Here is a 25,402-nt window from a genome sequence, read left to right on the forward strand (position 1 = left end):
GTTAAACCGTTTGCACCGAGCGAACGTCTACTGTAGTTGATGGCTTCAAAACACATGGATTCCTTGGAAAAGTTTGCTCAATAAATTATCAGGAAGCCGTAGAGCACATAAAAAAATTTCACGGGAATGGTCTATAGAAAACAACGGTAATGTACACATGCGGGGCTTATTGTAAGTGAAAGCACAGAGAACAGACGAACATGCTCGAACAAAATTGCTTGAAAATCTTGTGTAAAGAAAAAACCAGCTCAGTAGCGACATCGACGGTGACTTTCCCACACAAAAACTTGTTTCGACACCATGATGGCGCTTTCTGAAGAAATATTTCACTAGCGCACCTTTAAATTTTCCTACTCAGATTCTGAGCTATATTTGCCTAAATAACAAGATGTTTATGATTATTTCACTAATCCAGCAACAAAATTTGAGCAACCCATTGATAATTAGTTTCATTATTTTCAATAAGAAACAAGTTGAACAAGAATTCAATTATTGTTTTCCAAGTAAAATCAACACATTCTCTTGGTGGAACTATACTAAGGTGCACACTTGGTGACACTAGCGCCAAAAAGTAAAACAACGGCAAATTTGTACCCCGATTCGAAATTTGACAGCGCCGCGTAATGGCCACATTCCCAGTCATTTCAAAACAACCGTTGCATTGCTTTACACAATAGCACTACATGAGCTTGGACGTCTGTTCTCTGTGGTGAAAGTGACTTCTGAATGGACGTGTCTCTCCAGCCATTCTGAAATGGGTCTCTGAATCTGCAATAGAGCTATCACCTTCTAACTCCCGGAATAAAGCTTTTTGCAATAGTATCAAAATGATATTGCAGAAAATTTTCTTCCATAATACCACTGCCGGACAGTGGGGGTTAGTTGGATCACACACACACAATGGTCTATAGAAAACAATTTCCAAACCATTGGATTTAACGTAAAAATAGTGCAACACAGTATGTTCTGTATCACAATAGAAAACAATTCCAAAACAATTAATCTAACGTAGTTCTAACACAGAGAACAGACGAACATGCTCGAACAAAATTGCTTGAAAATCTTGTGTAAAGAAAAAACAAGCTCAGTAGCGACATTGACGGTGACTTTCCCACTCAAAAACTAGTTTCGACACCATGATGGCGCTTTCTGAAGAAATATTTCACTAACTCCCTTTAAAGTTTCCTACTCAGATTCTGAGCTATATGTGCTTGAAAAACAAGATGTTTATGATTATTTCACTTATCCAGCAACAAAATTTGAGCAACCCATTGATAATTAGTTTCATTATTTTCAATAAGAAACAAGTTGAACAAGAATTCAATTAATGTTTTCCAAGTAAAACTAACACATTCTCTTGGTGGAACTATACTAGGGTGCACACTTGGTGACACTAGCGCCAAAAAGTAAAACAACGGCAAATTTGTACCACGATTCGAAATTTGACAGCGCCGCGTAATGGCCACATTCCCAGTTATTTCAAAACAACCGTTGCAATGCTTTACACAACTGCACTACATGAGCTTGGACGTCTGTTCTCTGTGGTTCTAATATTAAAGTCACTGCTCTAAGCAATACGTTTACCGTACATTTCACTGTTAAGAACAATTAAAAACATAAGAATCTTCTGTATCACAGTAGAAAACAGTTTCCAAACCATTGAATCAAATGTGGAACCAGCAATAAAATTACTACTCAAAACAATACGTTTACCGTGCATTTCCCTGTTTGAAACAATTCGAAAACATAAGTATCTTCTGTATCACAATAGAAAACAATACTCAAACCATTGAATTCAATGTACAAACAGTTTGTTCTGCTTCACATTAAAAAAACAATTCCCAAACAATTGAATCAAATATGGAACCAGTAATAAAGTCACTGGTCAAAACAATACGTTTACCATACATTTCACTGTTTTCAACAATTCGAAAACATGAGAATCTTCTGTTTCACAACAGAAAACCATTCCTAAACCATTGAATTCAATATAAACTCACAGTTCAATACAGAATGTTCTTGGCATATTTAGCTGTTCAAAACATTACAAATACATCAAAATCTACGGTATATTTCATTCCACGTATGGCCATTAAGAACATTTCATTAACATTAAAATTTTCTGTTTTGCGAAGTTACACTACCCGTCATAAGTACGGACTCACTAAAAGTATTGCAACAATATTGCATCACCTTGACTCACCTCGATATCTCCAAAACCTGAGGACTTACAAAGATGCTGTCTTCAGGTAAGTTGTTCAGAAGCCCAAAAGCAACAACTTTTCTGAAGGCGGTATTCTTGTAGGTGTTCTGGTTTTAGAGATATCAGGCCAAACATTTCAATAGGTCCTATCTGCATTTGAGAGGCTCTCTTTGGTCAATTTCTCTTTCAATTATTGTTATGTAATGGTACACTTTTCAACTATTTTTGCAGTACAAATCAAAAGACGATTGTTTTGAACATCGTTCAATGCAAGGAGACAATCATAATACAAATAAACAGCTGAGGTATTAACGAAAGAGAGGGAAATCAAAGAGAGCCTCTCTTCTGCAGATTGGACCTTTAGACATGTTTGGCCTGATATCGAGATGAGTCAGGGTGATGCAATATTGTTGCAATACTTTTTGTGAGTCCGTACTTATGACGGGTAGTGTATATGGAAAAAAGTCTTTTTCCTTGCATTGTTACGATACTTAACAACCTATACAATGGACTACCCGCTTTGCGCGCACCCACAGTTGATCAGCAGGAGTAAATCAATTTAATTTTGTATGGCGAAATGCATCTAAACTTGAATTACTTGAAATACAAAGCTTTTCCCGAAAAAATATTTGGTAGGCTTAATAGTAGTCACCATTGTGCACAACCACTACCAAATATTTTTTCGAATAATGTATTCCACTTCGATAGAATTGCCTTTAGATGCTATTCGCCATACAATATTTTTGCGATTTACTTTTGGCGATTTTTCGTGCATAGAAGCTAGCGCCACATTGGTCGATGTGGAGAGTAGGAAAACAGCCGATGTAGTTAATTCATTAAATCTAACGTAGTTCTAATATCAAAGTCACTGCTCTAAGCGATACGTTTACCGTACATTTCACTGTTAAGAACAATTAAAAACATAAGAATCTTCTGTATCACAGTAGAAAACAATTTCCAAACCATTGAATCAAGTGTGGAACCAGCAATAAAATTATTACTCAAAACAATACGTTTACCGTGCATTTCCCTGTTTGAAACAATTCGAAAACATAAGTATCTTCTGTATCACAATAGAAAACAATACTCAAACCATTGAATTCAATGTATAAACAGTTTGTTCTGTTTCACATTAAAAAAACAATTCCCAAACAATTGAATCAAATGTGGAACCAGTAATAAAGTTACTGGTCAAAACAATACGTTTACCATACATTTCGCTGTTTTCAACAATTCGAAAACATAAGAATCTTTTGTATCACTATAGAAAACCATTCCTAAACCATTGTATTCAATACAAACTCATAGTTCAAAACAGAATGTTCTTGGCATATTTAGCTGTTTAAAACATTACAAATTTCAAAAACTCTACGGTATATTTCATTCCACGTATGGCCATTAACAACATTTCATTAACATTAGAATTTTCTGTTTTGCGAGAAAAGTTATATGGAAAAAAGTCTTGGTTTTTTGTATTGTTACGATACTTAACAACCTATACAATTCAATTTGAAATGCTCATTCACATTTGATTATATTGTTAGAAACATTTGATTCAATTGTTTTTCTATAGTTATTTTAACATTGAATTCTGTTGTGAAAGCATTGTTTTCAATGGTTCTGTTACATTAGAATCTTATGTTTTTCTATTGTATTTTTTATTCGGGATGCTAACACGTGTCCAGCCCGTTGTATATATATGATCATTAGCGTGGGTCATCGGAACCGTTTTCTCAGATCAAAGCTTTTTTGGTACCGTTTCGGGTCCTGAGTATCTGTGCAAAATTTGAGCACGATCGGTTGCGTCTACACTTTGCGTATTGCAATTGAAATTTGTATAGGATTTTGTAAGGGAAAACATACTTTTTTGCATTTTTTGTCATAAGTTGATAAAGTTTGTCTGCAACTTTTCAACCGATGCTGTAAAATGATAGCCTAGGAATTTCTGGAAAACTTTGTTGAAGACCGCAAAGCGATCCTATGCTTGTGAAAATAGTTATAACCAACGAACCGCATGCATGTGTTTATGTTTCAACATGTAAAGGAATAACAATAGCAACAAAATCATGCTGTTTCGGCAAGCAATGCCAAAGCTATAACTTTTTTCATAAGCATCACACTGAACGAAACCCCCCGCCCAAGATCGACTGAGAGGCGATACGATCACGCCCCTTAACAACATTTGGTCGAAAACCGTATGGTGCACCGACCGAATGATGTCATCCTAATACCGAATGACAGTGATATGAAAATAGAATGTCGACCATATGGTCGAGCAACCTTGTTTTTTAGCGATTGATAACAATCTGAGTGGTGCGAATAGAAGCGGTTCTATTTTTCAAGCTAGCTAACACACACCTACACACTCTCGGCACACAGCTAGTGATGTCGCAAAATTTCAAATAATCGATTAGTTGGTAATCGATTATGTTTTGCCATGGCGATTACCGATGTCGATTAATCGGCTATAATTAATCGATTATTCCTGGTAATCGATTATTTTTATTATAGTATTTTCTTGAACATTTGCACGGTTTATCGCTTGTACAGCGATCCGCTACGTTTTGGCTACATTAAAGCAACCAACATGCTGTGGTTTATAAAGCGATTTAGTAGTAGGTATTGGCGGATAATGATCAACGATATATTCTTTATGGCAACACTGCACAGAAGAGACAACGTCGATGACGGTGGTCGTCGTTTAACGGCGTCGACGAGACGCGCGAAGAAAAGCAAAACTGTATCCATTGTATTCATTCCAAGTTAAGCTATCGAATAAAGCACACGTTGTAAAAGTACGTTCCCATTATTCTCTTCCACGGTGACGCGAGTCTCGAAGGTTTTCTCCGGTCGTTTTGTTCCGTTCCGTCGGGATTGTCCGCTGCGTAGCCTTGGGTTGCATTGTCCCACAGGTTATGGTGCCGAGGACAGTGGAAGAAGATCTGAGTGAAATTCGATAGTTGGAAGCGAGCAGAAGATTTCCGGCTTCCGCCATTCGGCTGGTGACGACGACGTCGGTGTCGAACAGATTGTTTCGTAGTCGGTGTGCGTGCGGTTGGCGTGATCGTTTCGACGCGAGCGAACCCCAGTTTCGGTTCGGTTCGTCAGTGGCGTGGTGGCGTACAGTCTACCGCAGAAAAGCGCAGCGTAGCAGAAGAGCTTTGCTTACGGTTGTGTGCGTGACGAACGGGGTGTCGAAATCTAGACGGCGCAGCGCGGGTGGTTGTGTGAAACAAAAACAGTGACAGTGTTTCGGGAGAAGTCGAAATGGCTGAGAAATTTTTGTTTTCACGGCTAAACAACCAAAACTACCAGACGTGGAAAACACGGATGGAAATGCTTCTCAAGCGAGAGGACTTGTGGTTTGTGGTAGTGGACGCGAAACCAACCCCGTTGACAGAGGCTTGGAGGAAAGCAGACCAAAAGTGTGTGGCAACCATAGTGTTATACGTAGAAGATAACCAGCTAAATCTCGTGAAGAATGCCACGGAGGCCGATGCAGTGTGGAATGCGTTAAAAACCTATCACGAAAAGGCAACCATGACCTCGCGTGTGTCGCTCCTCAAGCGAATCTGTAGTTTAAACATGAGTGAGGGGGGTGATCTCGACCAGCACCTGCAAGAGCTGGAAAGTCTTTTTGACAGGCTTACGTGCGCGGGGCAGCCAATCGATGAATCGCTCAAAATCGCAATGATTCATAGAAGCTTGCCTGACTCGTATAACGGTTTAGTGACGGCGCTGGAAAGTCGGCCAGACGCCGATATAACGATCGATTTCGTGAAACAAAAGTTGTTGGACGAATTCCAACGAAGAGTCGAGCGGTCCGGCGGACCGAACGAAAAAGTGATGAAGGCAAATAACAAGAAGAACAAAGTGTGTTTTCATTGCCAAAAGCCGGGTCACTTCAAGGCACAGTGTCGTCTGCTGAAGCAGCAACAACAGCAGCAGAATAAGAAGAGTGAAAGTGATCCGAAGAACACGAAGCGCGAATCGAGGGCTAAACAAGCGGCCGAAAAGGATCCGCCGGTGTGTTTCACAGTCGGTGAGAATCAGAATCGTGGCTGCTGGTACATTGACAGTGGGTGTTCCACCCACATGACAAGTGAGAAATCGTTTTTCGTGAAACTTGATCGGAATGTGAAGACGGAAGTTGTATTGGCTGACGGTTCGGTAACGAAAGCGTGCGGGATCGGTGAAGGCACAGTGCGCTGTGTTGACGGCGCCGGTAAGGCAAAGGACATTACCATAAGTGAAGTGCTGTACATTCCCGCGTTAAACAGTGGACTAATCTCGGTGCGCAAACTTGCGCAGAAAGGGTTCGGAGTGAACTTTAGTGCGACGGAGTGCCAGATCGTGAGTGATACAGGATCCGTGGTGGCCACGGGCGTGACAAGCGGAAACCTCTACGTGTTGAACACAGCGGAGCAAGCGAAGCTGGGAAAAGTGATGCAGCACCTGAAGAACTGCCAGCATACCTGGCACAGGCGGATGGGGCATCGAGACCCTGCCATGCTGGACCGTGCCAAGGAACTTTCGGAAGGCGTCGACATCCAGGACTGCGGAATACGGCAGGTTTGCGAACCGTGCCTACAAGGTAAATTACCACGTAATTCTTTTCCCAAGGAGTCATCGCATAGGTCGAGCCGTGTTGTGGACCTGGTTCACACGGACGTGTGCGGCCCGATGGCAAATGTGACACCCGGGGGTTGTCGGTACATTTTGACACTGACCAACGATTTCAGTCGTTACTGCGTGGTGTTCTTACTCCGGCAAAAGTCTGACGTAGCGGGGTGTATAAAGAGGTATGTAGCCCATGTTAAAACTCGTTTTGGAAGACCACCATGCGTCATACGGTCAGACGGGGGAGGCGAATTCGTCAATCGGGAATTGAAGGAGTTCTACGATTTCGAGGGTATTCAGTCGCAGGTAACCGCCCCGTATTCCCCGCAGCAAAACGGGGTCTCCGAGCGCAAGAATCGGACTTTGCAGGAGATGGCGTCGTGTATGCTGCTGGACGCCGGTTTGCCGAAGAAATACTGGGGAGAAGCAGTGATGACGGCAGCATATTTGCAAAACCGTCTGCCGTCTCGTTCCGTGGATCAAACACCATTCGAAAAGTGGTTCGGTGTGAAACCGAATCTGAAGCACCTTCGTGTATTTGGGTCAGTGGCGTACGTACACGTTCCCCAGGTGAAGCGTGTAAAGTTCGATGCGAAGGGCCGGAAGCTGACATTCGTAGGCTACTGTGAGGATCGAAAAGCCTATCGGTTCTTGGACCCGGAGGATGACAGCATAACAATCAGCAGGGATGTCGTTTTCATCGAGCAGAAGAATGGGTCTTCGTCAAACGAGCAAAGTGGCTCCAGCGAATCAAGCGTTGCGGATTTGGACTGGCCTGGTTTGACGACCGTAGGAAGCGAGCCTCAGGAGGAGCAGGACAAGGATCAGCGGTCTATTCAGGAGGAGCAGGACGAATCGGAAGAAGAGCTTCACAGCTGCGAAGAAGACGATGACGATGCAGGGCGTGAGCAGGCTACAAGTGGAAGCAGTGCTGCCGGGAAACGCTCTACCCGAGGAACCATGCCGTCGCGGTTCAACGATTACGTTGTGGATATTGCTATGGCTGTGGAAGCAGAACCAACGAATTACGGCGAGGCTGTCGCCGGACCTGAAAAGGACTTGTGGATCAGTGCGATGCGTGAAGAGTTCGAGTCGTTGACCAAGAATAAGACCTGGAAGCTAGTAGACCTACCAGCCGGGCGCAGATCAATCGGTTGCAAGTGGGTTTACCACCGAAAAGAGGACAACGAAGGAAACGTTACCCGCTTCAAGGCGCGCCTAGTCGCGCAGGGGTTTACACAACAGTACGGCGTCGACTATAGTGAAGTGTTCTCCCCGGTGGCGAGTCAAACAACGTTGCGAGTTATGTTAGCGGTAGCAGGTCACAAGCAAATGGCGGTACGGCACCTGGACGTGAAATGTGCGTACCTGCATGGAAAGCTGACAGAAGAAATTTTCATGCAGCAACCGCCAGGGTTCGTGAAGCGAGGCAACGAGAAGAAGGTATGTAAGTTGGAGCGGAGCTTGTACGGATTAAAGCAGAGCGCACGCGTTTGGAATGAGACCATTCACGGATTACTTGTTGAGTACGGCTTCTCTCAGTCGAAAACTGATCCGTGTTTGTACACCATGGTGACAGCGAAGGGAGTTAGAACATACCTCATCATCTACGTGGACGATATGGTTGTCGCAAGCACGGACGCGAGGGAGATAACAAGACTGGAAGAGTTTCTCAAGAAGAACATCGAGCTGACTTCGTTGGGAGAGATAAACCATTTTCTGGGAATGCGAATCACCAGAGACAAGGATGGATTCTTCTGTCTGGACCAGCAAGCGTATATTAGGAAGGTAGCAGCACAATTCGGTTTGGAGCACTCCAAAGGCTCGAAGCATCCGCTCGACGTAGGATACTATAAAAGTCGCGAGGGAAGCAACAAGCTGCCGAATAACCAGCGCTACCGGAGCCTTGTTGGAGCGCTTCTGTATATAGGACTCAACACTCGTCCGGATATAACAGCAAGCGTCACGATCCTGAGTAGGCAGACTATTGAACCAACTGAAGTTGACTGGAGCGAACTTAAGAGGGTTGTCCGATACCTGAAGATGACTAGTCACTACAAGTTGAAGCTAACAAGTGACAGACAGAAACCGGTAACGCTACATGGATATTGTGATTCAGATTGGAGTGGTGACACTGCTGACAGGAAGTCGACAACCGGGTATTTGTTCCAGGTAGAAGGCGCTACTGTGTGTTGGGTAAGCCGCAAACAAACGAGCGTGGCTCTCTCAAGCATGGAGGCGGAATACGCAGCATTGTCGGAGGCGTGTAAGGAGTTACTTTGGCTTCGACGATTGCTGGACGATTTCCAGGAGCATCAACCAGGGCCAACAACTGTTTATGAAGACAACAGAAGTTGCATCGACTTCGTACAACTTGACCATCTGTCGCGTCGATCGAAGCATATAGATACCCGTATGCATTTTGCGAAGGATCTTGCAGAGAAAGGTGTCATCGTGCTTCAGTATTGTAGTTCTGAGGAAATGAAGGCTGATATGCTGACCAAGCCCTTGGGCAGCGTAAAGTTGAAGGTATTCTCGGAAGCTGTTAGATTGGAGGTTGCTGACTAGGACGGTGAAGAGAGAAGATATCGAGGAGGAGTATTGGCGGATAATGATCAACGATATATTCTTTATGGCAACACTGCACAGAAGAGACAACGTCGATGACGGTGGTCGTCGTTTAACGGCGTCGACGAGACGCGCGAAGAAAAGCAAAACTGTATCCATTGTATTCATTCCAAGTTAAGCTATCGAATAAAGCACACGTTGTAAAAGTACGTTCCCATTATTCTCTTCCACGGTGACGCGAGTCTCGAAGGTTTTCTCCGGTCGTTTTGTTCCGTTCCGTCGGGATTGTCCGCTGCGTAGCCTTGGGTTGCATTGTCCCACAGTAGGTACTTTTAATCCGGGGTGAAGTTGATCAACCGATGACATAACATTGGAAAATTATTGACCAAACTAAATTAAATGATGCTGACTCTGAATAAGGTTTTAAAATTCCTATAGGCCTAGTGAATTTTGTATGTTAAACATAAACTAAAGTTTAGTAAGTTACAGAATGACCCACAAACGCCTAAATGTAGGTAATCTATATCTATATATATAAAAATGAGTTTAAAGTCCCTTTGAGGCAACAAAACTTTTACGAACGGCTGAACCAATAAGCGTGGCTCTTGCACGGTTCGATTCGTATTCATGTTGGCTGTGTTTATATGCCGAAAAAGTTAGGAAAATCAACTGGAAAAGTAAGAAAATTGATAAAGTATTGATTTTTCATAAGCTGGGAAGGAAATCAACACGATCGAAAATGAAACCAATCTAGAGTGCGGTGCTATTTTGAGTTCAACAGTTGTCAAACAACCACAAGGCGGCAAGACAAAGTTTGCCGGGACAGCTAGTTTCTTAAAAAATCGTGTTACCGTAAACCGGGGTCTAATTGATCACCGGGGTGAAATTGATCATTCGGGTACTACATTGTAATTCCATATTAGGAACTCTTAAGCGTCGTAATGATGTTGAACTTTTTACGTCATCTGGTTCGTAGAAGTCTAGAGATGAGTGTAGACTTTTGATTTTTAGAAAAAAAAAAAATGTTTTGCCTTAATTTTTTTTAGGAATTTGCAATGTATTTCTCATTTAGCTGAAATCATTGCTACTAAACAATCGGTTGCTACTAGGACTTCCCGTAAATTCAATGTTTTAACATTTTTGTGGAGCCTTGGCTGGGAAGTTTTGTAGCTAATCAGAGCATGAAATAATTAAAATTAAGTTCTTTTTATGATGAAATGGTCAATTATTGTGATAGAAATCACTTATTGCAAATGAAATTGCCTACCTTTAGGCGTTTAAGAGGAAATATCAACATTTAATTTTGCATTTAAGCATTAAATTCACTAGATGTAAGATATTAAACGCGTTATTCGGGTTAAGAAGAGCAAAATTAAGCGGAGAAGGATATTTTCCTTTCCAACCGATGCTTAATTGTACACTGATCAATTTCGCCCCAAAGTGGTGGCATATCCAATTTTTTGATATTTGAAGTTTAAATTTGTTGACCAAAATTCTTTTACATGGTTCCATTGAGATCCAGTGGGTACTGGTTTTACAGAAATTATAATGGCAATATTTAAATTGGCACTGATGCCAATTACGGTATCAAGATTACGGTATCAACTTTCACGATCCATACACTATCAAAACATTATACATTTCTTATGTGAGATCGATTCTTGAATATTGTAGTATTGTTTGGTCCCCATTTATGAAAACTGATGAAGAACGCAAAGAATCGGTGCAAAAGAAATTCTTGCTATTTGCTCTACGTAAACTGAGATGGACAACTTTTCCACTACCTTTTTATGCATCGCGTTGTATGATAATCAACAAACTTTAAGGAACAACATGAATATGCTATGGTAACATTTGTGAATGATATTGTTTCGCAACGTGTAGACTGCAGTAATCTGCTGTTTTATTTGTATTTTTATAGCTTATTTTTTATGCTTAGGAAACACTCAATTTTGACAGTTTAACAATGCGGTAAATTAAATTTTATTCCCATAAAATTTACTTAAACTAAGGTACTTTACAGGGCGCAAACCGATTTTGCAATTAAATTTGATTTTCCGTGACTTTTAGGATAATTAAAAAGTGATCTCCTAAGTTCTGTTTTTCAACTGTGTGGTTGAAACGGACCGGTAGAGTGGGTAAGACGGACACGTTTGGAAAATTAGCTAATAAGCCATTAATTGTGTTAAATGATGGTTATTGCCGTTTGTTTTCAGTAGATCAATCATAGTAGAATCCAAATTTGGATTTGAATCTCTTAACGAAACATGTTTTCTTACAAATTAAATTCAATTTTGTAAATTGGAACAGAACAAAAACCTCCGTACTCTGATAAACGCCTAACAGTATGCAATGCTCTGGTATTTAATTTCAAGCTGTTGTTAAAATTTTGTGAAAATTCCAATATAATGAATTATTATACAAAAAATCAATACGATGTGCTTCACACGGCTTCTCCAATCATTTTTGTACTCCTTAGATTTCAATTTGTGAATAATGTGTGGGTATAGTGTGGTTCTCATGGTACTATCAAACTAAATCCAACACTGTCCGTCCTACCCACCCTCAAGGCGGTCCTTCTTTCCCCAACACAACCCAAAATATTTATTACACTTTCGTTTTCTATAATTCATGAAATTTACCTGAATCTCGTTTTGTATAGAATGGAACAGTTCAAAACAACTGAAAAAAAAAACCAAATAAAATGCGAAAACTTGGCAATTCGATGTTAAAGCTTATTACGGTACCGTGATTTCGGGTGAAATTGATCAGTGGGGTGAAATTGATCAACGTAAGGGCCATTTTTTGTTGTTGAAAATAACGCTTTAAACTTAAAACAATTTGTAAAAAATGTCCACCATCTGGCTCAAGGGCTATTGAATGATGAGTTGACATGTTTTACAGCCAATTAGACACATATTTCTGTATAAAATTCAATATTTTCCGAAACTGCATGTGAGGCGAACTTCAAAGACACTTTCAAACTTTCGTTACCGTAGCTGTATCGCACATGTAATGAATATTTGAATTTTTATTTGTAGCTGCCAAGTATTCGCTAAACCCGATTTCGTCATCAAAAGTTCTATAAATATTGAAATTTATGCAGAAAATTGTACTTTTCTGGAAGTTATAACATATTTAGGATGAAAATTGCATACTTTTAGGCGTTTTCTTAAGATTTATTTAACTTCAAACTTAAATAAATAAAAATTTAGTAAAGTTGTAAAACTTTTGCATAGCTTTTCGCATTCCGGAATGGTTAATTTAGGTGGAAAAAATATTTTCAGCACTTAAAACAACATTTCACTGACTGATCAATTTCACCCCGAAAGTAAAATTTTTGATTTTTTATTTCAAATGATATTTTTTGTAATAAAATGATTTGCAGTAGAATTTTCAACCTCTTTGACTGATGAAAACCATGGTCGTACTTGTTTTATAGCATTGAATTTAATCATATCGATAAGTGTTCAAAAATTATTCACCAAAAACTGCAAAAAGTGATCAATTTCACCCGAAATCACGGTACCGTAAAACGGGGTATCATTGATCAGTGGGGTAACTTTGATCGGCTTAGCCCACCTAATGAAATGATCCAACAAACAATTTTTATTGAAACTGTTTTTGCTCATCAATGGTTTTCCTTAATCTGTTACTGTTTAGCTACCAAATGATATGAAACTCATGGAAATCGACTCAATGAACATAGAAATAAATCGATTTTTTCTCAATTGTGTTTCACAACGCATTGAGATACATTCTGAAGCATTAATGTTCTGTCATGAATTCTAGATACATTTGAAATTCGAAATCATTGTATTAACTAAACATGACATGTCAGAGTTAAATTTAATCAACAAAACTTTTATGAAAGTGCTCCTTTTCTTAAATAGACGATTTATTAAGATTAGCCTTCCTAAGTAATTGCCTACCTTTAGGCGTTATTCTTGGTTTATGGGATTTTAATCCTAAAATAACTTAAAAAGTAGGTAAGCTGTAAGAATTTGGACAACATATTTGAAATCAGGGACCCCGAATTTAGTTATTAATGGTGTTTTCAACACAAACGAACATTGTTTACTGACATGATCAATGTTACCCCATATCAACAAAATCAAAAATTTGATTAAAAAGCTTGTTTAAAAATTTGTTAAAGTTTGAACACACTTTTTAAAGTAGTCTAACACAAACCAAGAGTGCCAGTACTTGTTTTAAAGGTATAAAACCTGTAACGTTTGCTTCTACAAGAGAACTACTAAAGAAAGATCGTAAATTTTGGTCAATGTTACCCCGGATTACGGTATTTATGAAAAATATATATTTTAACGGTACATTAACATATGATTATATACTACGCATAATAAGTTTCCTTTATTTAAGTTGTTTTCGAAGTTTTTTATACAAATTTTTAACATTTTTCTATCTATTTGAAATTATATGGACATTGCTTACTTTAAGGCGTTTATCGGTGTATGGAGATTTCTGTCTTAATTTACAAAAAATGATTCCAATTCATAAAAACACGCTCCATTAAGAGATTCAAGGCCAGATTTGGAATCTACTATGATCGATGTACCGAAAATAAGTGACCATTTATTGAAAAAATAGTCAGAACGCTGCTGTAGAGCAGATTGTTTACGGGACATGTTTCTGCAATGGAATTACATACGTTTAGGCGTTTATTGGTGGAATCCTGTTCCAATTTAAAGAATTGATTCCATTTCGTAAAACTACGCTTTGTTAAGAGGTTCAAAACCAGATTTAGATTCTATTATGATTGATTTACCGAGAACAAGTGGCAATGCATTGGAAAAAAAACATAATCAAAACTTTGGCTCTGCTTGATCCAGACAACATTGAGATTTGTAAGAAAACCCTACAAATGTTATTTTAAAAAGCTGTGAGCATTCGAAAGCGCCTAAATATATGCACGTTATAATCAACATATCAATTGTACACCCCAAGTTTCCCATGCAAACGTTGGTCATAAACTGTGAAGCTCCGTTTCAAAAATTCCTTCACTATGGCACTTCTAGAGTCCCCTTTTTTATCCCATAACACAAACTAGTGTTGAAAAGATGATCGATGGAAAGCGAGCAGAGTATGACGACTGTTTCTCTGTACCACGTTTTTTTAAATAATCGATGAAATAATCGAAACAAATAATCGATTATCGGAATAATCGTGTAAGGCGCTACTCGATTAAAATTTAATCGATTAGTCGAACGATTAATCGATTAGTTGGGATAATCGATTAATTTGCGACATCAGCGCGGTTGTCAAACACGCCGTCGCGACGCTGTTCGGAAATGGTAAACATGATCAATCCACCATTATTCCAATTTTGTTCTCGTGTTAAAAGTTTATTATTTTCCATTCACGATGGAAATTTTGATGGATAGTGGTTAAAAAATTAGCTGAATAGGCTCAAAACAATGTTTATCCTTCTCCTCGCTTTCCAACGGCTTGACAGCGGCAAATAGAGATATCTTGACAACAGTTTTTCTTTTCTTTCTCCAAAGCGTCTCGTTCTCTCACGACCTCGAAATCCTCTGAAGCAACAAGTATGCTTGGTAGTTTAGTCCGTATGCGCCGACCAAACATGAGCTCCGATGGGGGTTTGCCTGTAGTTGAATGGTTGGCTGCGTGGTACATAAGCAAGTACTTCCTCAACTCCGTCCTCCAATCGTTTCCCAACTCTTGTGCTATTCTTAATCGTTTCAAAATTGAACGATTCTGGCGCTCTACCTCGCCATTCATTTGGGGCCAGTACGGAATTGAGTGCACTAGGCGAATGCCATACTCCTCGCAAAACAAACGAAAATCATCAGAAACAAATTGCGGACCATTGTCAGCCTTGAGGCTCTCCGGTATTCCAAAACGGGAAAAAACAATCATTAATTCATCGATTGTGGCTTTGGCCGATGTGTCGTTCATCTCTACAACCTCTACAAATCGGCTATAATAGTCGACACAAACTAGAAGATTTTCCCCATTTGGCAAAGGGCCTAGAAAATCAATCGCAATTTGCTCCCATGCACGTGATGGCAACTCCTTTCTGATCATTGGTTCTGGAGGACTTGGTGACGATACAAGTGAACACCCACGGCATGCTTTAACATGTCTCTCTACGTGCTGGTCCATTTTTGGCCACCAGACGTTCGCCCGAAGATGTCCTTTCATGATTCGAGCTCCAGGATGGCCCTCATGGGCAAGACTCAAAACATGACCTTGTAGTTTCTGAGGGACTACAATACGATCAATTCTTAGAAGCACATCATTCAGTCGACACAGCTCCGGGAATATCATCCTGTACTCCAAAGGTAATTCATCACTCATTCCTGAATCTAGAGCTCGGAAAATATGTTGAATTTGCGGATCATCCCGACTGGCTTTCTCTACACGGAAAAAAAACCATTCCCGTAATCATGAATAAAAAATCATGTTCTTTTGATGTCTGCCAACTCATAATATCATAATTAAAATTCATAATACCATGAATGAGTTGACCAGAAATATGAATAGAAACAAGCATTTTCATAAATTATATTCATGGTCGCTTCCTAGCGTTACACTTATCTGCCGTATGCAATTATATAAATCGCGCGGTCGTCCAGCACAGACATGTGGAAAAAGTTGAACCTGCTATTTTTGCAAAGTTTTTATTTGGTTAGAGTAATAAATGTGCATATATGAGGAAATGGAACATCGAAACAGTGTGCCCGTAAGATTCGGCAGGTTGTTGGGAGTTGATTGACTAAAAAGTAAACGAGCAAAAAGTAAACAGTGCCCAGTTCGCGTTTTCGTTGTGCCATCCGTCGTAGTTCCGAGTTTATGTACGGAGGGTGAAGCAATGTGAGAATCGCGCGTTAATTTTCGGTAATTCTCTCTATTTTTCCGGTTTATCCATCGTTCGACGAGTTCGGAGACTCAGCAAGTGATGTGAACTAGTGAACAATTGATGTGGTTTCGAGGGCATCCTTAGCATGTTGGATGTAGGTGCCAAAGACAAAAATAATAAACCAGCTAAATATGATTATCCGGTGAGTTCGATCATTGTTGTTCTCTTTTATATTTGAACTTTACATATCTTCACTAACAAGAGGCCAACTAAAAAGTGCTGCTTGCTCATAGAAAAAAGGATGATGGATAGGTCCCAAAATCATAGAAATGGGCTCTGATATCACGTATTTTATTTTCTTATGATTTTAGCTTGCATCGTTTTATTAATCTAATTAAAAGCATTTGGGACCGACGACGACGGAATCATAAAAGTAATTCTTAATTCCATGAATTCTATGCATGGTTCCATCTCCCTCAACCACGATTTTATGAATTTGACTGAGAAACATTGAGGTCCGACGACGACGGAATCATAAAAGTAATTCTTAATTCCATGAATTCTATGCATGGTTCCATTTCCCTCAACCATGATTTTATGAATTTGACTGAGAAGCATTGAGGTCCGACGACGACGGAATCATAAAAGTAATTCCTAATTCCATGAATTCTATGCATGGTTCCATCTCCCTCAACCACGATTTTATGAATTTGACTGAGAAACATTGAGGTCCGACGACGACGGAATCATAAAAGTAATTCTTAATTCCATGAATTCTATGCATGGTTCCATTTCCCTCAACCATGATTTTATGAATTTGACTGAGAAGCATTGAGGTCCGACGATGACGGATTCATAAAAGTAATTCTTAATTCCATGAATTCTATGCATGGTTCCATCTCCCTCAACCACGATTTTATGAATTTGACTGAGAAACATTGAGGTCCGACGACGACGGAATCATAAAAGTAATTCTTAATTCCATGAATTCTATGCATGGTTCCATCTCCCTCAACCATGATTTTATGAATTTGACTGAGAAACATTGAGGTCCGACGACGACGGAATCATAAAAGTAATTCTTAATTCCATGAATTCTATGCATGGTTCCATCTCCCTCAACCATGATTTTATGAATTTGACTAGAGAAGCATATAGGTCCGACGACGACGGAATCATAAAAGTAATTCTTAATTCCATGAATTCTATGCATGGTTCCATTTCCCTCAACCATGATTTTATGAATTTGACTGAGAAACATTGAGGTCCGACGACGACGGAATCATAAAAGTAATTCTTAATTCCATGAATTCCATGCATGGTTCCATCTCCCTCAACCATGATTTTATGAATTTGACTGAGAAACATTGAGGTCCGACGACGACGGAATCATAAAAGTATTTTTTGATTCCATGAATTCTATGCATGGTTCTACCTCCCCAAACCATAATTTTATGAATCTGGTGGTAAAGCATCAAGATCTGCATCCAGGTTTATGAACATTATTCTTGGCTTCATGAATGCTACTCATGATCCCAGCTTATTTAATCATAGCTTCATGATTATATTTTCCATTTTTGGTCGTCGAAAGCCAAAACAATAACGGGTGCATAGCGTTATGGTGAAATCAATCATAAGATCATAAAATTTAATCATGGTGTATATTTATAACATAAAATCATAAAAATATCGGGAAACTATGAGTCATATTCATGGTCTTGGGAATGGATTTTTTTCCGTGTAAATCGTCCCATTTCAGGGCGACTGCAGTTACAGCTGAGTTGACCACTTCACGCACCATTAACTCTTCGCCTTCATCAAATGGTTTGGGTGGCACGGTTGAAAGCCGTGAAAGTACGTCTGCCACGTTTGAGTTTCCGGGGATGTGTAAAACCTTATATTGAAAACCTTGCAACCGTAGTACCCAACGTTCGATACGAGCGCATGGACGAGATGTTGGAGTAAAAAGGAAAGTCAGTGCCTTACAGTCCGTTAGTAAGTTGAATTCCCTACCGATCAAAAAACTTTGAAACTTTTCAACGCTCCAGACCAAAGCAAGTGCCTCTTTTTCGGTCTGGCAATATCGTCTTTCCGTGTCTGTTAGAGACTTGGATGCAAAACAGACTACTCGAGTTTCATTGTTATCATTCGTCTGCAGCAGAACAGCTCCCAAGGCATAAGGGCTCGCGTCCGCCATAACAGATGTTTCATCTTCAGGTTTGAAGAATCCTAGGCAAGGCGCGTTTGCAATACTGGTTTTGATTTGGTTAAAAGCTTCTTCTTCCTTCTCTCCCCAGTGAAATTTTGAACCTTTTCGAATAAGACTTCGAAGAGGCTCGTCAACGGTCGCCAAATCAGGAACAAATTTACCCATATAATTTGCCAGGCCCAGGAAGCTTCGCACCTCACATTCATTAGTGGGTCGGCGGAACGTCGCAACTGCGTTTTGCTTTTCCGCGGAGGGAAGGATACCTCTAGAATTGATACGATAACCCAAAAATTGAAAATCATCGGTACGAATCTTACATTTGTCTTGATTCAAAACCACCCCATGCTCGCTCAACTTTTGCAGTACCTAGAATCAAACAACCAAATAAATAAAACAATAAAATTAGTAGTTCTGAAGTATTTCTCTCTATTCATATACCCAAAAAACGAACACGAGATAAGTTTTATACCTTAGACAAACGTGTGTCGTGTTCTTCGACAGTGCTTCCTTCCACGCCAACGTCGTCCAGGTACCAATAGGCACCTTCGCAGTCCGCCAAGATGCCATCCATGGTACGTTGAAACATCTCAGGTGCTGAAACCAGTCCAAAAGGGAGGCGTTTGAACTGGTACAAGCCCCGATGCGAGATGAAAGTTGTGACACTTCTTGATTCCTCATCCAGCTCTAGCAAAAAGAAAGCGTCCTTGATATCAAGTGTGCTCCAGACGTTCCCTCTTCCAATTTTCGTCAAGACGTCCTCAATAATTGGCATAGGGTGACGTTCCCTGATCACGGCCTGATTAACTCGTCGTAAGTCTACGCACAATCGGATTTCTCCATTGGCTTTCTTCGCAACAACCAGCGGGGACACCCATGTTGCTGGACCTTTCTTCGGCTCAATAATATCCTTCGCGAGAAGTTCGTCTAACTTTCTGTTCACGGCGTCTTCTAGCGGAATCGGGATTCTCCTCAGCGGCTGAAAAACTGGTACTGCTGTTGGATCCATCTTGATTCGAACCTGTACTCCCTTAATTTTTGGAAACGGAATGGGAGAACTATGATGAACTTGGTTTACATCAACACCTACTCTCAACACGCCGAGCTGCTTGGAAGTTGTGTCGCCGAGTATATTCCGCTGCCCAGTTTTGATGACGAAAAACTCCGCGGAGGCTGAACGTCGTCCTAATTTTACGACGGCTTCAAAAGAACCAAGTATCTCCAGCGGCTTGTCGGTTCCATAAGCCTTCAGAATCTTGTTACCGCCTTTAGTGCATCTCTGAAGAACGACACGTTGAGCCTTCATTGTTTCCCACGTTCCAGCCGAGATTAGGTTTACATCCGATCCGGAATCAATGATCATTTCAATGGAAACTCCGCCGACCTCACATTGCATCAAATTTGCCTCGTTTCCAGTATGAAACGTATAGTAGACCTTCTGTTCAACCTCGTCAGTTGAGATGTCCTTTTCAGTAGAGATGGAAGCTGACTCGTTGCTTACGGCACAGATTTTCCTCGCTACAAAGTTGTTTTGAGAAGTAGACGACCGCTTACGACAAGCTTTCTCAAAATGACCAAGTGTTTGGCATCTACGGCATTTCTGTCCCTTAGCAGGGCATGCCGTATCCCTGGAGATATGACCGGACTTGCCACATGCATAACAAACAACTTTCGAAACCGTTCCATACGGAGAAGGCCTGCCAACAAAGCGCTTAACGATCCGTTCTTGCTTCCGATCAGCTCGCCCAACCGAAAACTTATCAACTTTACGAACTTCGACTTCTCCGGTGCTGTCACGAGGGTGCTTGGTCATCTCCTGTTCCTGAGCCCTTACACTTTCCATCGAATTACCCAGCGCTTCGATGTCGGAAAGACATTGATCCTTTTCCAGAATTTTGCGGCGTAATTCTGGAGAGGTACATCCCTCCACGATTACGTCAATCAGCATCATTTCTTCCACACTGGTTCTGAAATCTTGGGGGTACTTTTCTAGTCCGCAATCTAGCAGTTGCTGTCGAAGGCGTAGAACGAAATGCGAGAACCGCTCATTTGTACCTTGTTTCATATTCCGCAGCTTGTATCGTTCCAGCACATCTTGTCTACGTGGCTTAAAATAAGCATCCAGCCGTTCTACTGCCACGTCGTACCAGGGTTTTTCCAAAAGCACAATAGGGAAATTTTCAGTCCCGTCAAGACTCCTGAAAACCTTTTGGAGTTGAGGGCCCCCCAAATGTAACATCTTCGAACGCTTCAGCCTTTGGTCAGTGATTTGGTACGATTCGAAATAAATCTCAAGCGCACCCTTCCATTCGAGCCACTCTTTGGCTAATTTCCCATTCTCAATCTGTTCACATCTGAACATTGGCAAGGGTCGACTTCCCTCCATCTGAAACGAACAAGAACAGACATTGTTCCATCTCAGATTAAAATAAATCATGCGATGATCTCGGTAATGATCATGCGATTAAAGCATATTGTAAAAAACAAATTGGCCCAAGCACTCACTGATCAAATAAAACACAAGTCGAGGCTAGAATAGTTATTTATGCAACAAGTTGCAAAATGATGATTTTTTCAGCACGAGTTGTACATTTATCCAACGAGGCTTGCCGAGTTGGATAAATACAACGAGTGTTGAAAAAATCGAGTTTTGCAACGAGTTGCATACAAAGTTTTTTGTAATTACGAAAAACACCCATCGAATACCACCTTCATTTGCTACACAAACACATTCTGGGACAACAGGCAGGCGGGCTTCCACGTGTTTTAGCCTATTATCCAATCAAGTAGGCGTTTCAGTAGGCCGGTAGATCAGGACAGACCGAGATGACTGTCACAAATTTTCAAGCTCCTGCCCAGTTCGGTCTGGCACTTAGCCTTCAAATTCCGCAAGAAATAATACCAGAAATGAGCTGCGAACGTGCCTGAGCATAAAAGAAATACACTTCCGGCAAATACACTTAGTTTGTAGTGCAAAAGAGTGCAAAAAAAATCAAATTGGCCATACAAACAACAGTGCCGAAAAGTACTACTTTTCGGCACACTTAAGAGTGCCGAAAAGTAGTACTTTTCGGCACTGTTGTTCAAGTGTGGAAAAGTAGGCCTTTTCACGGCATTTTCTCTGATGGAAAAGTGAGACTTTTCGCAACGTAATTACAAAAAACATTTTTATTAATCCCAGTGCACTGTAGTGTCATTATGAACATCTATCTACCAATTATGCATTTTCCAATCTTTGATTTTAAGCTTTCTTATGCCGTTTTTCTTTTTTAACCTGGGTTGGAACTGGATTGGCGGAAAATGTGTAAACAAACAACGTCAAACAAACTTTAGTACAAGCGAAACCGAAATCGGGTTGGGGTTGAAACTGTGATCTGATCCAGTTCCAACCCAGGTTGGAACTGGATAATAAAGAAAAACGGCATTAGTTAAACGAATCCCAAAGCATCCAGCCCCTAGCTGAAAACACTATCATCGATCTTAAATATTTCACACAAATAATCCTTTCAGCCCCCCTAGCTGCAAAAACATTCAATTTCATTATCTTCAAAACTATTTCCAGCCCCCTAGCTGCAGAAATTTTTGTCGAACGTATTGCATATCTACTTATCGTTCTCAGCCCCCTAGCTGCAGAAACAATTTATAATTTTCATCATTATGCAATCCGCTTCCAGCCCCCCAGCTGCAGAAACTTTTGATAACATCTATCATTTAGCAATATCCGTTTCCAGCCCCCTAGTTGCAGAAACTTTTTTTTCGTCTGTCATCCGTTCCCAACGGCATGGCTGCAGGTAAAAAATAATGAAGAATCTAGCAATTTGCCAAATTTCCAGCCCCCTAGCTGCAGAAATTTATTTTGCTTCAGAATGGAACCTGAGCAAATCAAAATCTTCACCTTGTTATTCACTTTTCAATTGTGCACCCTGAATAATTTCACTACCTACGTATGTCACTGTTTGCATGTCAGGATTTCAGCAGCACGAAACCCGTCTTCGCTTCTTTTCCTTTTTCCTCCTCAGCACAAAATAAATTCCACACAAGGCAGCCAGCCATTTTGCCTTCGCGTTCAGTTTTTTTTTTCAGACTCCCCACCACAACTAAAACTGCTATATTACACAAATTTTCAGTAAATATTTACCTTCCAATTCCTCTATCGCTCGTCGCCAGATGTAGATATTATTTCACAGTAAAACAAATCAGCTACAATACGTTTTTCCACTTTAATCTTTATTTCGCGAGACCACTCCGTTCACACCGTCCGGTTTCTTTTCCTTCCGCACAACAACTCTCCCGTTCTTCCTCTTTTCTCCCACACGTCAAGATTGTTCTATCCAGGTAACACTGTTCCTTACACAGTCAATCTATTCTACTCAAAATAGATATGTTCATACCCTACAATAGCGTGCGTCGACTCATACGCGAATAAGATGATCGTCATCCGTTTTTGAGGATGACTGATTCGTCATTCGAAAACACGATTTTGGTAACTTGGACTGCATGGTCGGACAAATCAGTCGATTTCGGGATGGGGTTTTCGTTCAGTGTAGGGCACTTCGCGGTCTTCGACAAAGTTTATCAGAACACCCTAGGCTATGTTTTCACTTTAGCGGTTTCATGATTTAAGAAAAATTTGAGCTTGTCATGAAAGAAATGCAAAAAAGTGTGTTTTCCCATGTAAAATCCCATACAAACTTCAAACGCGAGGCGCAAAACGTAGACATAACCGATCGTGCCCAAATTTTGCACACTTATTTGGGTCCTGGAATGGGATTAAAAGAGCTTTGATCTGATGGGATACCATTGATTTTTTCATTTTTCCATATAAACGATGACCCACTCTAATGATCATAAGAGATGGATATATTTGCAAGTTGGGAATGATGAAACATGATCGATGAGATTTTAATTACTTTATGACAACTAAAATGTCGTGTCATTAATTGGCTCGGTAGCTTAGTTGGAAAAGCACTTGTCTAGCGAATAGGGGTCGTCACTATTATTTATCAATTTTTTTCGTTTAAAAAAAAGTTAAAATTGCGAAGGAGAAAGTAAGGATATTTAAACTAAATTATTAGCTAACTTATACTAAAAACATTGATTGGACAAAATTGTCTGTGACGGAACCAAAAAGAAAGGGACTAGCTTTAAGGCTATACTCAGACTATCCAAAGCTATACTACATCCGAGAGCTGACACAGAATATGGTCAGTACTTCTGAATTTAAATATATCTATGACATCATTGAGAAATACTTACGGTCAGTGTGTCAGGAATTCCTCTTTGATGATGGTGATCTCACTGCCCGGGCTGTATCGACTCCACTGCAAAATAATCTAAGGAATAAAAGGATAATGTTAATCAATTTATTCGGTTTTATTCGCAATATGTACTATGTATTTCAGTACAATCATAATACAAATGCAAATGAAATATTAGCCGATTTTCATATCTGGCTGCCTGTAAGTTGACCACCATGATGTCGACACTAAATATATTTTCTTTTAAATAAACGTCTGGAGATTTGAGTTAAGATGCGATTCGCCATTCAAATAATTCCTGCCGTAACTTTCCAAATTTGAACCACTGATACACAACTAGTTGATGAGCTTGCAGTAAAAATTTGAGAATATTTGATGCCCTTTTCGAAAAGTTACAGCGAGTTGAACATTTTTTGAAAAGTGAAAATTTTACCTGTCCCAGTTATTTTGAGTATCCCCTGTAGTACTGTTACAATACAACGTTCGGTTTTTCTAATGTATTTTTTATTCTAGAAACCTTCAGCCCCCTATAAAAAAAAATTGGTCATTGGGTCCCAACAAACTTTTTTGCTGTACAATGGATGAATAGACCACACTTAAGCTTGATTTCAAAAAATAGCTAAAAGAGCTGTTATTCAGCTATCGCGTACCGCGCGCTGTACATAATCAGCGAGGTATTTGGTTGTGTTGTTCTTTTTGATCGTATCACAGAGACAATGAAAGCATCTGATGCACGCCTTATCGCGGCATCAACCGTTATTGAATCATGTTACAAGTCGCAATATTGTTTTTTATGCAATATGTATGTTGTGAAATGATTGTTTGTTCAGCACGAGGCTTTCAGAGTTGAATGAATTCGAAGAGTGCTAAAAAAAAATATTTTTGCAACGAGTTGTAGGGTAGGTAATCAAACTTTGAACCAAATTGCGGCTTTCTTCAGCAGTGCAAATTTTAAGTGATTTTTTCTCCCACATGGAAATAATTTACTACGGCAAAATTTCATGTACGTGAAAGCCACGGGAATAAGCTTTCTGTTAAATGGTAAAAAGTTTGCATTTGCACCGAATTTCATTGAAATATTCGATTTTTCATCAACAATGATTTTAATCTTAATTTGAACCATCGTAATCATAATTTGAACCAATTTTAATCGTAATTTGAACTACTGGCGGCAGCAGCTCGAGCAACTCATAAAACAGCCAATTCCATGCTAAACAACTAAAAATCACATGAATCTGCTAATTCTCATACCTATTTATCATTAGGCAGTGGAATCTCAACTCAGAATGTTCGAAATTCTTTAGGAATTTGGAAACTAAATTTGGAATTTTTCATCCCCCAAGAGTAAACAAAGCAACCACTAGCGCAGTCTATTGGCCAATACTGGAAGCTCGCCCCCGTTTACTAGTTCAAATTTAGATTATAAATGGTTCAACTTAAGCCAACATTCTCCAAGTAAGAATTAAATGATTCTTATTTGATTTCTTGATTTGATAAATTTATGACAAATAATGCGGAATATTATTCGGTTGGTCGATTCTACGATAAATATGCTTTCATTTGATGTATTCACTTGTTGCGTGTTATCGAAGACGGCTAATAACAAGACAGACATCTACCCTCTTGCTTTATATACTTTGGGAGCTACAAGCACACTAGCGCCGCGAACGACTTCAGGGAATAACATCATGAATGAGTGTGCGAGC

General features: G+C 40.0%; 2 protein-coding genes across 7 annotated transcripts in view; both read right to left on the reverse strand.

Moving 5' to 3' along the window:
• LOC115256613 (uncharacterized) overlaps positions 1-25,402 on the reverse strand; it is a 289,353-nt gene that overhangs the window by 94,443 nt on the left and 169,508 nt on the right. The gene's annotated exons all lie outside the window — the stretch shown is intronic.
• LOC109424595 (uncharacterized) overlaps positions 1-25,402 on the reverse strand; it is a 54,809-nt gene that overhangs the window by 5,993 nt on the left and 23,414 nt on the right. For 4 of the 5 annotated variants that reach the window (XM_062844542.1, XM_029855100.2, XM_019699765.3 and 1 more), the window contains one exon: positions 23,695-23,771. The exons of the other annotated variant lie outside the window; for it this stretch is intronic. The gene's annotated coding sequence lies outside the window, so the exon portion shown is untranslated. The remainder of the gene's footprint in view (positions 1-23,694; positions 23,772-25,402) is intronic. 5 annotated transcript variants of the gene reach the window in all.

Source organism: Aedes albopictus, chromosome 1 (assembly GCF_035046485.1).
Source record: "Aedes albopictus strain Foshan chromosome 1, AalbF5, whole genome shotgun sequence".
In the NCBI taxonomy this organism is placed as follows: Eukaryota; Metazoa; Arthropoda; class Insecta; order Diptera; family Culicidae; genus Aedes; species Aedes albopictus.